Source organism: Mustela nigripes, chromosome 8, assembly GCF_022355385.1.
Source record: "Mustela nigripes isolate SB6536 chromosome 8, MUSNIG.SB6536, whole genome shotgun sequence".
In the NCBI taxonomy this organism is placed as follows: domain Eukaryota; kingdom Metazoa; phylum Chordata; class Mammalia; order Carnivora; family Mustelidae; genus Mustela; species Mustela nigripes.
The window spans coordinates 41,946,052-41,959,546 of NC_081564.1; the positions used below are offsets into that span (position 1 = coordinate 41,946,052).

The following is a 13,495-nucleotide window of genomic DNA, read 5'->3' on the forward strand; positions in this document are numbered from 1 at the left end:
GCCCTGAATTCCTGGGTGAGCAAGAAGAAACAGGGAAAATCCCAGTTCCAGCCAGCAGCCACATGCCATTAAATGAGAACTGAAGGGCGCCTGGGTGGCTCAGTGGGTTAAGCCGCTGCCTTCAGCTCAGTTCATGATCTCAGGGTCCTGGGATCGAGTCCCACATCTGGCTCTCTGCTCAGCAGGGAGCCTGCTTCCCTCTCTCTCTCTGCCTGCCTCTCTGCCTACTTGTGATCTCTCTCTCTGTCAAATAAATAAATAAAATCTTAAAAAATAAATAAAAGAGAACTGAATGAAGAGAGTTACTCCCATCGTAGAACATTTGGGACTTCAGATACGCTTTACCCTGAAATCGAGGAATGTAGAAATCAGGACCTGTAAAGAAACCAAGGATGTTTGGACTCTGACAGAAGCAGCTGATTTGTGAAAGCCTTTCTTCTTGGGGTTTCCTGTGGAGGAGGCACTGGCCCTCATTGAATGACTTCTTTCTAGAGTCTTTTAAAATTACAGAGGTGAAGCCCGTAAAGGGAGACCCTGTGTCCAGGGCAATAGGAAGGATCCTTGGCAAAGGAGGAACAACCAGACTCACCAGCGAGAACATGAAACAGACATGGATAGTTTGGGCTGATGTCAAAGTTCCCAATCTTGGGCTCTTTTCAAAACCTCAGATGGCAAGAAGTGCCATTTGATGGCAAATCTTCCATCAGAGCTTTTTGGCAGTATTCGAGCCATGGTTAGCCGAGCAGCAGATCAATTCTCATTTCAAACCAGAGACATTTTACCTTGAGACTCTAGAGAAAATGATGTCGCCCTCCACACATCGTCACAAGAAACCAGGTGAAGAATTTTTCAATTACTTCAAGCCTCCATCGCTCCTTCCATTCTCAGCCAGAAGCATCAATAGAAAGGAAAGGTTTGATACTATTCACACTCAGGAACTTGGAGAATTTTCATATCTGAACTTAGTGCCATTATTTTACTTACACATTAATTATAATTTATCACCTCATTTTTTTTTTTAAAGTAGGCTCCATGCCCAATGTGGGGCCTGAACTCAAGACTCTGTGTTCAGGAGTTACATGCTCTACTTCATGAGCCAGCCAGGCGCCCCTCGCATCATTTTAAATAAAAGATTTGCATAGTTTATAATTCTTTTACTGGAATGAAACTTCTAGTTTAAACAGACCTTTATGAATTTATAAGTTTATTTATACATGTAAAACTTTTTATACATTTATAAGCATGCCTTGTCTATGGAATGCAGATAAAAATCATCTCACCAAAAATAAATAAATAAATAAATAAATAAATAAATAAATAACAAGTAAAGGGTGCTAGACGAGACAGATCGGGGTGGTAGGGGATCTCGCACAGATTGTAGGGCTTCTCCTGGCTTGATTGTTCGCTATGATTTCATTATTCACATAGCTTGGAATTAGATGCTCAAATTGACCTCCACCATCACAGTCCTACCTTCCCTTTCTCTCTGGTGCAGTTTCTCAGCTAGCCTGTGTTAGTAATGAATCACGTAAGAACATAGCTTTGTTCGCTTGTGTTGTTCACAATCAAATCAGCCAAGTATAGAGGTTGTCTGGTGTGGTACACATTGGTCTAACAGTAGTTTAGCTACTTTGAAATCTGCATCCTTACTAGTGGGGAGACAAAATGCTTTCATTAAGAAAGCACAAACACACAAAGAGATGGTTAACTGTGTCTTGATGTTAGCAAATTTTTAGTCTCAAATTCTACAGCTTCACGATCTCAGAGGGATTTTCCTTCTTACTGTTAAGGAAAAATCACTCCCCACTGCATTTTAAAGAATTAAAAGTTAAACTTGTATGTTAAGAATATTCACTTTGGCCTGTTAAAAACATTATGATTGCCCCCCCAAAAGGAGGCTTTTATAACCTTTTACATTTTTAAAATAAAAGCCTTCCATCTGGTTAAAAAATATCTTTAAAAAAATTCCTTTACTGTGTTTGTATTTCCTAGTAAATGTTATATTCGTTCTTTATAAAATTTGCTTGGGGGCAAGTTCATTTTGGCCTGATGTAATTTAATCCAAAGGGAGAAAAACACTTAAGTTAATGAAATCTTAACGGAAAGCCATTATGTTTTTATATAGTTTAGTGTTTTAATTACTATTGTACCAAATTATATTGGCTTATAATTTTTAATTTAAGTCTCAAAAAAAGATAGAGCCTTTAGTTACCTAATTAAATGCAATGCTGATTCATTTGGGAAATAATACTTTATTTAAAGTAATTCCTTTCAAATGAGCTCCAGCAGACATATGGCTGTATGTATCAATTGGGTTTAATTCCTTTTTTTTTAAAGATTTTATTTATTTATTTGACAAACAGAGATCACAAGTAGGCAGAGAGGCAGGCAGAGAGAGAGAAGAGGGGAAGCAGGCTCCTTGCTGAGCAGAGAGCCTGATGCGGGACCTGATCCCAGGACCCTGAGATCATGACCTGAGCTGAAGGCAGAGGCTTAACCCACTGAGCCACCCAGGCCCCCTGGATTTAATTTCTAATCAGTCACTTTTTTAGCCATAATAAGAGATTAGTTAGCATAAGTGACTCTTAATCTCACAAAAAACAAACTGAGGGTTGCTGGAGGGGGGGGGTTGGAGAAGGGGGGTGGGGTTATGGACATTGGGGAGGGTATGTGCTTTGGTGAGTGCTGTGAAGTGTGTAAACCTGGCGATTCACAGACCTGTACCCCTGGGGATAAAAATATATGTTTATAAAAAATAAAAAATTTTTTAAAAACACGATTTTTTAAAAAAAGAGATTAGTTAGCAATCATGGCATGTGTTCTGACCATTTGGTCAGTTACTCACTGAGTAACTTGAAGTAAACTGTTTTGAAGCACTATTTTTAATAAAAAGTTCTGATTTCTGTTTTCTTTGAAAATGGGAGATACCATAGAATCATATGAAAATCAACCTTTTTTGCCATCATTTAACTTGATCTGGAGAGAGATAAAATGTATAAATTTGTATTGCTTAGGTTTTTTAAGATTTTATTTCTGAAATTCAAGAGTTCTAATTTTTAAAGTTTCCTGGTATAAAGTTTGCAAACCACATATCCAGTAAAGGACTAATATCCAAAATACACAAGAAACTCATCCAATTCAATTTAAAAAAACCCCATCCCAATTAAAAATATTTCCCCCCATTTTGTAGTTTCCTTTTCATTTTGTCAATGATTTCCTTTGCTGTGCAGGAGTTTTTTAGTTTTATGTAGTCCTACTTCTTCATTTTTACTTTCCTTGCCTTCGCTTCTGGTGTCAAATCTAAAATATCATTGCTAAGACCAATGTCAATGAGCTTACATCTTATGTTTTCTTCTAGGGGTCTTGTGATTTCAGGTCTTATATGCAAGTCTTTAATCCATTTTGAGTTTATTTTTGTATGTGGTGTAAGATAGGGTTTCATTCTTTTGCATGTGGCTGTCCAGGTTTTCCCAATGCCATTTATTGAAGACCACTATTATTGTCCTTTATCATAAGTTGACCATATGATCGTGGGTCTGTTTCTAGGCTGTCTATTCTGTTCCACTGATCAGTGTGGCTGTTTTTATGCCAATACCATACAATTTTGATTACTGTGGCTTCATAACATAGTTTGAAATCGGGGGGCATGGTTCCTCCAGCTTTGTTCTTCTTTCTCAAGATTGCTCTGGCTCTTCAGGATCTTTGTGGCTCCATGCAGATTTTAGTATTGCTTCCTCCATTTCTGTGAAAATTCCATTGGAACTTTGATGGGGATTGCATTGACTTTGTAGATTGCTTTGGTAGTGTGGACATTTTAACATTCTTTAAATCCATGAACACAGAACATCTTTTCAGTTTTTCATTAATGTCTTATAGTTTTCAGTGTACAGATCTTTCATCTCCTTGGTTCGATTTATCCCTAGGTTGTTTTATTTATTTTTTTAATGCAGTTTTAAGTGGGATTGTTTTCTTAATTTTTTTCCTGATAGTTCATTGTTAATGCATAGAAATGTCGCTGATTTTTATATATTGATTTTTGTATCCTGCAACTACTCAAGTTGTTGATTATTTATAACCATATTTTGGTGTAGTCCTTAGGGTTTTCTATATATGGTATCATTGCATCTGCAAATAGAGACAATTTTACTTCTCTCTTTACAAATTGGTTGTATTTTTAAAAGGTTCTTTGAGTTTCATCTGTCTCCTCTAACCACTCCGTCTCATCCTAAATTGCACATAAACTCCATGGGAGCAAAGACTTCCTCTGTTTCTCTGTTTTTTGTTTTTTTTGTTTGTTTGTTTGTTTTTTAAATTTTATTTATTTACTTGAGGAAAGTGAGAGAGCATGAGAGGGGAGAGGGTCAGAGGGAGAAGCATACTCCCTGCTGAGCAGGGAACCTGAGGTGGGACTCGATCCTGCAACTCCAGGATCATGACCTGAGCTGAAGGCAGTCACCTAACCAACTGAGCCACCCAGGCACCCCTGTTTCTCTGTTTTAATCCAACACATAGAACAAGGCATAACCCATGGCCAACATTTAGTCAATATTTATTGGGAAAATGTCATTAAGTAGGAATTCCATGAGGGCAAATAACAGTTTGTGTAGAACTGTGCATTTTTTATAAGATTTTATTTATTTGTTCTTGAAAGACAGAGAAAGGAAGACAGAGGCAGAAGGAGAAGCAAGCTCCCTGGGAGACCATTGCAGGACTTGATCCCAGGACCCAGGATCACGACCTGAGCTAAAGGCAGATGCTTAACTGACTGAGCCATCCATGCACCCAGAATTGTGCATTTTATAAAAGATGATAATTTAATACCAAAGGCAACTTTGAAGGGGGTAAAGAATACCTCCCCAAAGACAGCCAGAGGGGAGAGTGGAATCCAGAGAGCACATCCCACCTGCACATGAATGTGGTGGGATAGGTTTGGCCTCTCCTTATTTGGGATAATGCCAAGCATGTGATAAGATGTCCAATAAGTGTTTGTTGCAGGAATTATTTAACTAGTTAATGGACTTGCTTTCAGTTATATTCAGTGTACATTTGAGGGTTAGTTATGAGCTGTGCCAATGATTGGGCAGATTCAAAGGTATGAATAAGAAAAGTTCTTTTTCCTCTAGAGATTAGTAATTACACAGATAAGCCTCCATCTTTGTAGTCCAGACACAGAATTTCACTTTCTTCCAAGAGCACTGCATCCCAGAGTCACTCCCCAGGGATTCACTAAAGAAACCTCTAAAAGGATCAGCCTATGGAGGTCACCCAAGGACAGCCCTGTCCACAGGGGCAAGATGTAGAACTCTTCCACCTGTGTATATTGGGTGACCTGTAATTCTTGCTGCTTTAAATGAGGACTTTCCCCCTCCTCAGAGGCCCACATTCAGCAACGGAAAGGGCAGGGACCCATTTACGTTGCTCTGTGTACATTGTCTTTGTTAGCATTGCGGGCATAGCTGAATATGTCCTTCTTGTCTCTCCATCTGATCTTCATCAACTCAGACTAACCAGAAAAGTTAAGTGTCTTGTCTGGGATAACCCTGTTTTTCAGTAGTTGAGCTAAGGCAAGAATGCACCCCTTCTCACTGTGGGGCCAGTGCTGTATCCAGGACACTCTCTTCCCCCCGCTCATGCTGTGTGGGAGACAGATAACATGGAGTACATCCCAAATCATCTATCCGTAGGATGTTGGTCAACATCCAAGATGAGAATGATTTTAACTTCAGGGTGCACGAACTGCAGACTGCCTCCCACAACTGCTTCAGAGGCCCTCACGTGCCCACCTCTGTCAGGGTCACATGGCTGCCCTAATTATTTCATTCCAGATATTGCAGACCCCAAGGAAATATCAACAGCAGTGGCCTCAGACACAAGTGATTCCCTCTCTAGTGACTATGGGACCTTGTGCCAGTTATCAAATTTCTCTAAACCTCTACTTTCTCATCTAGAGAACAGAGGTAATGAGTGCCTGCCTTGTGATGGTTGTGAGAATTAAATGTATGTAAAGACCTTAGTAAGGGCTTCTAGTACGTGCTCAAGAAATGTTAGCTGTTGTTAAAGGATGATTATTTTAAAACAGAAAATCATGACTCTTATATGTTATACATGTCAAATAAACAGGTGTCAAGGATTTTTTTTTTAAAGATTTTATTTATTTATTTGACAGAGAGAGAGAGATCACAAGTAGTCAGAGAGGCAGGAAGAGAGAGAGGGAAGCAGGCTCCCTGCTGAGCAGAGAGCCCAATGTGGGGGTTGATCCCAGGACCCTGAGATCATGACCTGAGTTGAAGGCAGAGGTTTAACCCACTGAGCCACCCAGGAGCCCAATGTGTCAAGGATTTATTTGATTCATTCTTTAATGAAAGAACAGTAATCTTGCAGCCAGGGCAAAGGAGAACCCAAAGGGCAGGTGCGTATGTAGGCGATTAGGATTGGGTTAGTAGATGCAAGATTGGGTTCTTCTGAAGAGAGAGGAAAATCAATTGCACTTCCAGTGGACAGAATTCATGTGCATGTCTATGGGTAAGAATGACATACATTCCTCTCAGTCATCTGCAACTTACAAGTTGTAAAGTAGCCCAAAGACCACGAAATGTGCAAAGACCTCATAGGTTCAGGTAATCTGGAAGGCTGCAGTAGGCAATGACCAGTTTTCTGCTGATATCATCCGTTAGTCATTCGGATCCATTTGAAGCTTCTTCACAATCATCTTCTGCACAGTTTTTGTTATTGCTGGTTCCTTATTTGCATCCTAGGAATATTTTGAGGACCAGTAAGATAATGGATATGAAAACTTGCCATATAAGCTGTGGTATATATATATATATTTTTTTTTTTTCTCCCTGACGACATCAGATACCACTTTTTATTGTACTACAAAGACATCTAAAAAAAAACATACAATTTGAAATGCTTTATTTTTGTGTGTTTCCTTGTTATTAACAAGGCTATTTAATAAAGTTAGGATTCCAGTGAAAGGAAGTTTTCATGAAAGCCTTCAGGATCGGTTGTATGTCATATAGCGGGAAGTAGCACTGAATTTGGCGTAAGACTTAATGACCTTATTTACAGCCTCCAAGAAATCCTTCTCGGTAGCAATTTTTCGCCATGCTCTGATGGCAAACATGCCAGCTTCTGTGCAGACGCTTCTAATCTCCGCACCAGTGCTATTTGGACACAGTCATGCTAACAATTCAAATCTGATATCTCTTTCGACACTCATTGAACGAGCATGAATCTTAAAAATGTGAGTCCGACCCTCTAGATCAGGTAAGCTGAATTCAATCTTTCTGTCCAGTCTCCCTGGCCTCATGAGTGCTGGATCCAGGGTGTCTGGTCTGTTAGTGGCCATCAGCACTTTAATGTTACCTCAAGGATCAAAACCGTCCAGCTGATTGATCAGTTCCAGCATTGTTTTCTGCACTTCGTTGTCTCCTCCAGCACCATCATCAAAATGAGCCCCTCCAATAGCATCAATTTCATCAAAGAAGATGAGGCAGGCTTTTTTCGTTCTGGCCATTTCAAAGAGCTCACGAACCATTCGAGCCCCCTCACCAACGTACTTCTGTACAAGTTCAGATCCAGTAACTCGAATGAAGCAAGCATCAGTCCTGTTAGCAACTGCCCGAGCACAGAGGGTCTTGCCTATACCAGGTGGCCCAAAGAGCAGCACACCCTTGGGAGGCTCAATGCCAAGGTTAACAAATCTTTCTGGATGAAGTAATGGGGTTTCAACTACTTCTCGAAGTTTCTCAATCTGTTCCTTACAGCCACCCACATCACTGTAAGTGACATCAGGTTTTTCTTCCACCTGCATCATGGTGACTGTTGGGTCAATCTTGGGAGGCAGCGGAATGTGAATCTGATACTTATTTCTGTCCACCCAACTCTCATCCCTTCTTCAATGTCGGTAGGTGCTACCTGATCTCTGAGGTCCACCACAAACTTGGCAAACTGCTTCACATTGATAATGTACTTTGGGTCCTCCGAGTCAGCATTGATTACCTTCGTACACCTTGCAACCTGCAAAGGCTGTTCACTCTGCAGTGTTTGCTTATCTGCAGCCAAATCCCAGAGTGCTGGTGGGGCCAGGCCAGTATCAGACTCTTTAATACCAGGGAGCTCATTAATTTTCTTGAGAAGTTGTTGAATGTCATCTTCAACCTGCTTTATCTGCCTAGAGTAAGTGCTTTGACCGTAAGTTTTCAGCAAGGCAATATCCCCCTCATCCAGAGCTCGGATAGGCTTGTCGTCCTTCTCCTCCTCTTTGGTTTTCCGCTGATCGGCACCGAGGTAATCCGGCATTTTTGTTGTTCCGAGGGCCTCAACTGCTCAGTCAGCTGTGGTATATTTTGCAAATAGTGGTTAGAATTAAAGAGATTGGTGAGGCCAACCTCCATTTTCAGTCCTACCTTGCTACTTTCTGTGTCATCTTGAGTGAGCCACTGAGAACTTCCGTGCCTCTCTTTCCTTAGCTATGTTAGTGCATTTAAGATTCATTGCACAAGGTTATTGTGAGAATTAGGTGAGGTTCTTTGTGGGAAAGTACTTTAGAAAATAAAAAATGCCATGTCAAGATGGGATGTAATTATATGATTGTTCTCAGCTTAGATTGGTTCATTTTTCTTTAAGAAGAGTCTATAAGAGATGGAGTGGTGAGTTCTTAAACTCACCAGGTCATTATTACTGCAAGTTGTAAATCACATGGAGAAGTCTTTAACTCAGTAATGGTGATTTATGGCACTCCTGTTGATCCAAAAGCACTTCTCCAATATTCACCCACATGTCCTGATGACTCCAGAGAGAAGTTCATGGTGCCAGGAGCAGTAATGTTGAAGAACATGGAGGCCATGTGTCCCTAATTAAACCTGTAAGGGCGATATTTTACTCTCCTCAACCTCTTCCCCTAGTGTTGTCATCCCAGAGTCTCCCCTGGTTATCCTGTAAAAAGAGATTCATTTAACCAGCCTGTAGAGACTCTCAGGAATTTGCGGGAATTGGGAAGGAAAGTCTTTGGCCCGGCACACTCCTTTCCTGGCCCAGTTCTGGGTTTTGTAACTGAGAAGGGATAAGGAGGGTTTGGAGTGAGTCCAGGACCTGACACTGAACACATTGAAAGGAGGTGAGCGAGCCTGGAGCGGGGGATGGGGTGGGTGGGCAGAACTGCTTAGCCTGCAAAGGAGCCGGTCATGGCATGACTCTAAGTATGGACAGATACCAGGCTTTCCAGCATGCCTGGTGCAGAAGAGGGTAACTTCAGTGACAGCTCATAGGTTATGGTTATGGAGACTGAAGTGCTGTCTGCCTATGCTTGGGAATGCTGTGGACACATTTACGAAGATTCTACCAAGTTTTTCTCCAGACATCTTGAAGAACAAGAATGGGTCTCTCTTAGTATGAAATATTATGGATCAGGTCCTCCCAGAGGCAGAGGCTTGATTCAACTCTGACGAAGGGAAAACCAGAGAGAAGAACACCACTCCTGATCCTACCTAGTTTATTAACAACTAACGGAGCCAAGTGAAGGTGGGAAAGCGATTGAGTAACTGAGCAGGCCTCCCTGTTTACCTGCACTTCCCTGTCCCCTGTGAGGGGACCCCAACATTTGTGACAGCATTTCTCATACTTCCTTCCTCTCCTTAGAGTGAGCTCCTCAAAGCCAGAGCCTTGGTTTTCCTCCGTTTGCCCTCAGGCCCTGGCATAAGACCTGACACGTAGTAGGGCTCAGCAATTATTTGTCACATGAGTACATTGATGATGACTCCATTGACAGACTGAGGTCAAGTCAACAGACACCTCCATGGCAGAGACACTGACAGAAACCCATTTAAAAGCCAAGTGAGCAGCCCAATCTTTGGGCTCGACTGTTCACCATAAAAATGTAAGGGAAGCCTGGGTCCAAATTTTAGTATTCATAGTGAGACTATTTTCAGCTTTCTCAGAGAAAGCATCTGTAAATAATCAGGCAGAAGCCTTTTATAAAACAACATAGAAAAACCTCAAAGACTATTCTAAGGCTGCAACATTTAAACAAGATTTTTAACCCATGGGGATGCCAAGATCAACAAGGAGCTTCCTGCACATAAAAGCCTGGAATTTCATAGCAGTGTGGGGGCAAAAGCTATGATCGCATTTCCCCCTTTCTAAATTATATACTGCTTCGTGTTAATGTGAGCAGAGGGCCGGGGCAGAGACAGGCCTGTGGGTTACGTAAGTCCCACTGCAGCCTCCATCCCTGCTGTAATCCAGCTGCCATGGTCACAGTGGTCAGGGGGAGTCACCAGGCTGGCTGGACTGAGAAGGCAGAAGGTCATTCGTGGGTCATGCCATGATTTAAGTACTGGATGTGATTTATAACTAGGCTTTCCCTCTACATAGAAAAGTGATCAGGGACATTTGTTGTGTAATTTTTTTCTCTCACTAGAAGATGTTGTTCTTAAAACTGAGTTCAGTGGCAGCTATAAAAGTCCATCTGTAGCACATCCCCAAATCACTGTCTTTTCCTTCCCATCTGGAAAGAGGAGCAAGAAATCAGATGAACTCTTTGGCTCTCTCAACCTGCATCATTGTCTCCTAGGGAGGAGAGATGGGTCTCTAGGTCACTTCTTTCCTGATCCCCGAATCAGGGACCACATCAACACATTCCGACTGGGCCAACCTCAGTTATAAGCAAAGGAAAAACAGAGTGCTCCTAAACTATCCCTACTATCAGGCCAGCCCTATGCATGTGTGACCAGTATGATATGAAATCTGCCCAAAGTTTCTCAAACTTCTCATACCTAAAACGTTACTTTTTTTTTAATTTATTTTTTTATTATGTTATGCTAGTCATCATTAGTTTCTGACGTAGGGTTCCATTAGTCATTGTTTACGTATAACCCCCAGTGCTCCTGCATACTTCTTAAGGCTCTTTTGGGGAGACAAGCACTACTAATCAGTTGCCATGTCTTGTTACCTGGGAAGGCTAATATTTGAACAACTATCATTATAACACCTGGTGGTACAATTAAAGAATAACTATTTATAGCCCAAAGGAGGATTTTTGAGGTTATTTTCTTAAAAAATAAGAACTTTACTTGGAAAAATAGTACATATGTTCATTTTAATTCTGTGTATTCTGGATTTGAGGGAAATGCTACACCTTCATTTTCATACTCCTGGTTGGCACAGTGTTTGGAAGATGGTCTAGGCCCAATAAGTATTTTTTGAATCAGTGAGTGAAAAGAATATTCACAGAGCAAACGTCTCTGGGCTTGTTGGCTGTGAGTCCAATGGTGTCTTCCTTCTGCAGACTCTGAGAAATTTGTATAAACAAAAAGATCAGAGTGGGAATTTTAAAAGAACATTTATTATCTTTTTTAATAATACGTACATTTTAAGTTCATGAATACCATATCTAAAATTGTTCATGAACACACATATACTCCAATACTTCCATGGGCATATGCTTAGAATGTGATGCGTAGACTATATGCATGTGTATGTACATATCTGTGGATTTTTTTGAAGATATGGAAAATACAGTTAACAGTAATTATCTCTAAAGAGAGAGTAAATTCAAAAAAGATAAAGGGCACTTTCACATTTTATCTTATATATTTCTCATTTTTTGAATTCTTCTTAAAATGAGTATGCATTTGTGTGTCTTAATTCTTAACACATGGTCTGGCACTTAGCAAACATTTAGTCGATGTTAAACACACACATACGTGAATCAGCAAATTGAGTGGCCTAAAAGTTATACTCAAACATTTGACTTTGAGAGAGTTAGGAGTAGAATGATGATTAAGAAATTGAACTGAAGACCTGGGAAAAAGAGGACGTCATCATCTAGGACACTGGAAGAAGCTATCAGAAATAAAGGAATAGCTTTGGGTTGCTGTTGATAAACATATTTTCCAGTTTTAAAAACAAAAACGGCCCCAAATTAGCTATCCACTGTTACCAAATAGTATAGTATTATGTGGAGTAACATAGTATTACCCCTAATCCTAGGTGTTCCTATGGGTTTATCTACTGACTCCACAAAGGCCTAGCAAGAAGACCACTAATCCTAGTGACCTGCTAATCTGATAGGGCTAGACCGGCATGACAGTCTGAAAGGCCTTTATACTCACAGCCCTGTTCAGGCAACAGCTGGTTGGCTGGATCAACTGAAAAACTCATGAGACCATATGGAAAAGGAGACAATAATCTAGTGGTTCAACCACGGTCATCTGGCCTGTCCTGGAGCCTGATATCCAGAAACGGACATGATGAGTGTGAACTTCAACTCCAGTCCAGCTGGCATGACCCATTACATGCATGGAACCCTTTCTTGGCCCCTCATCTAGGAAATGAGTTGGCAATATTTAAAAATGCTTAAATAGGGGACGCCTGTGTGGCTCAGTGGGTTAAGCCGCTGCCTTCGGCTCAGGTCATGATCCCAGAGTCCTGGGATCTAGTCCCGCATGGGCTCCTTGCTCGGCAGGGATCCTGCTTCTCTCTCCGCCTCTGCCTGCCTCTCTGCCTGCTTGTGTGTACTCTCTCTCTCTCCTTCTCTCTGACAAATAAATAAATATATTTTTAAAAAAATTAAAATATTTAATATTAAATATTTTAAATTAAAATATTTTAAATTTTAAATTAGTTTAAATTAAATTTTAAAATATTTTAAATTAAAATATTTAAATTTAAAATATTTTAAAAAAATGCTTAAATGGCAACTTGGCGGCCACTTGAAGCTAGTAGAAAGATCCCAACGGCAGAAATGTCTAGCTAAGGTTACCATCAGTAGTCAGTTGTTGGAATCACTTAAGTATTTCGATCAAGTGAAGAGAGTGCCACTTGGCCTCAGTCTGGGTGGCAGGGTCCTCTGAACCGTGGCTCCCACACAGACATTCTGTGTATTACTCATGCTGTGAAGTACATGATGAAGCCACTGACTTCCTAAATTAAAGGCACGGGAAGCCAGACATGTAATTCTTTTAATTACACCTCCAAATTTCTCCTACATTCCTTTGGGTTTGCCTCCTGTTTGTCCATGTTTGCCTCCTGCTTCATCAACCTTCTGGCAGGAGATGAACAATCATGAACATAGGGGATCTGTAAAAGAAAGACCTCAGTTAATTTGTTTACACTATAGAAGAAAGAAGACACTTCTGGGGACGTTCAGAAGATACAAAATCTGATTTCTGTTGATAGTAGAGAAAATAATAGAACAGTTCATGGTAGAATTGAGACATACGTTTATACACTTTTTTGTCATTTGCTGTCTACTAGCATGGGTTGTTAATAAAACATTTGGCTTCTATCACCAGACAAGAGGGTTCAATTTTATCATGTATTTCTAGTAAAGTATATCCTTAAACTTAATATGTAGTTTTCATAACTCAGCAATAGAGACAGGCTTCATTTTTAGAAGATAGGCAGCCCTGAGCAACTCAAAGCTGTGTGTACACTTTTTATTTTATTTTATTTTATTTTATTTTATTTTATTTTATTTTATTTTATTTTA

At 40.4% G+C, this 13,495-nt stretch overlaps 1 protein-coding gene and 1 pseudogene across 1 annotated transcript in view; one reads left to right on the plus strand and one right to left on the minus strand.

The window, feature by feature from the left end:
- COLEC12 (collectin subfamily member 12) overlaps window positions 1-13,495 on the plus strand; it is a 193,564-nt gene that overhangs the window by 71,191 nt on the left and 108,878 nt on the right. The gene's annotated exons all lie outside the window — the stretch shown is intronic.
- On the minus strand, window positions 6,923-8,330 carry LOC132023910 (26S proteasome regulatory subunit 7-like; annotated as a pseudogene).